This window comes from Penaeus monodon, chromosome 32 (assembly GCF_015228065.2).
Source record: "Penaeus monodon isolate SGIC_2016 chromosome 32, NSTDA_Pmon_1, whole genome shotgun sequence".
Lineage (NCBI taxonomy): Eukaryota > Metazoa > Arthropoda > Malacostraca > Decapoda > Penaeidae > Penaeus > Penaeus monodon.
This window is the reverse complement of record NC_051417.1, coordinates 33,640,462-33,640,701: the sequence shown is the minus strand read 5'-3', so window position 1 is coordinate 33,640,701 and position 240 is coordinate 33,640,462.

The following is a 240-nucleotide window of genomic DNA, read 5'->3' as shown; positions in this document are numbered from 1 at the left end:
TGGCGATGACACAGCAGGTACGCCATTTCAGACGCCCTTCCTCCGCCCATCATCCTCTGTGCTTGCTTCCCTTGGACAAAATCTCCCCAACGAAATAAATCCACATCACGCCCGTTTCTCGTTAATGGGCCCGTTGCCGTGTCTCCCGCAGAGAAAGGCGGCCAAGCGATTTCCCTTGCTTCGTTTCACTTGGTTTTTGATATTTCCTTTTCGCTTATGGTTGTAATTTTTGTAATTAGG